Source organism: Mus pahari, chromosome 17 (assembly GCF_900095145.1).
Source record: "Mus pahari chromosome 17, PAHARI_EIJ_v1.1, whole genome shotgun sequence".
Taxonomy (NCBI): domain Eukaryota; kingdom Metazoa; phylum Chordata; class Mammalia; order Rodentia; family Muridae; genus Mus; species Mus pahari.
Window position 1 is genome coordinate 46,587,148 of NC_034606.1, and position 1,353 is coordinate 46,588,500.

The following is a 1,353-nucleotide window of genomic DNA, read 5'->3' on the forward strand; positions in this document are numbered from 1 at the left end:
CACTTGGTAGACCAGGCTGGCCTCGAACTCAGAAATCCGCCTGCCTCTGCCTCCCGAGTGCTGGGATTAAAGGCCTGCGCCACCAGGCCGGGCTCCCAAGCCTCCATTTTACAGATTACACTCACCACTTACTTGCCCAGCCCTATAGACTCTGATAATCCCTTCATCTGCCCTAGTGTCTCGCCCTCCTCCATGTGCTCCTACTCCCATGTTCTGGCTGCCCAAAGCCTTTCATGAACAGAGTCAAATCGCTGACTGTCTTCAGACACACCAGAGGAGGGCATCAGATAGTTCTGAGCCACCATGTGGTTGCTGGGATTTGAACTCAGAACCTCTGGAAGAACAGTCAGTGCTCTTAACTACTAAGCCATTTCATTAGCCCTGTCACCATCTTTCAACATGTTGCTCTGTGACCTCTAAAGTGTGACCTCTGTGTTTCTGTCTCTTTGTCTCTTTCTCTCCCCTTTCCGCCTCTTTTATTTATTTATTTATTTATTTATTTGTCTTCTTCTTCTTTTAAAGATTTGTTTATTTATTTTATGTATGTGAGTACACTGTAGCTGTCTTCAGACACACCAGAAGAGGGCGTCAGATTCCATTACAAATGGTTGTGAGCCATCATGTACTTATATAGTTGCTGGGAATTGAACTCAGAACCTCGGGGAGAGCAGTGTTCTTAACTGTTGAGCCATCTCTCCAGCCCGTGTGTGTGTGTGTGTGTGTGTGTGTGTGTGTGTGTGTGTGTGTGTGTGTGTATGTGTGTGACTTGTGCAGGTCACAGCACAGCTGAGGAAGTGAGAGGCTGATTTGCAGGACCATGGCTCCATGGCTCCAGGGGATGGACCTCAGGTCCTTAGGCCTGCAGAGTGAGCACTTGGGCCCAGGTAAACCCCTAACCTGAATGAAGCCACATGGTGTGGACAAAGGGCTGGCACTCTTTCCAGTCTTCACCTTTCCTATGTTAACTAAACTCCTGAATGTCCTCCTCCTTTGACTTCCTGTGACTGTCTTGAATTTTGGGAACCTTCAAACTCCAAATGCCCCTGCCCCAGTTTTTTGAACTGTATAATTACATTGTGCCACTGAGAGATCTCACTTTGAATTTATAGTACAAAAACGCAGTAAGAACTAGACATGGTGACCCATGCCCACAAGCCTGGCCCTTGGGAGCTGACAATCATAGGACAAGGCCAGCCTGGGCTACATTGGAAGACTTTGAATTGGGGATGGGGGGGGAGGGCAGGGTACAAACACAGCATGATGGTGGCACACGCCTTTAATCCCAGCACTTGGGAGGCAGAGGCAGGTGGATTTCTGAGTTTGAGGCCAGCCTGGTTTACAAAGTGAGTTCCA

At 48.5% G+C, this 1,353-nt stretch overlaps 1 pseudogene; it reads right to left on the reverse strand.

The window, feature by feature from the left end:
* Positions 1–1,353, reverse strand: part of LOC110334525 — a 10,665-nt pseudogene that overhangs the window by 8,048 nt on the left and 1,264 nt on the right.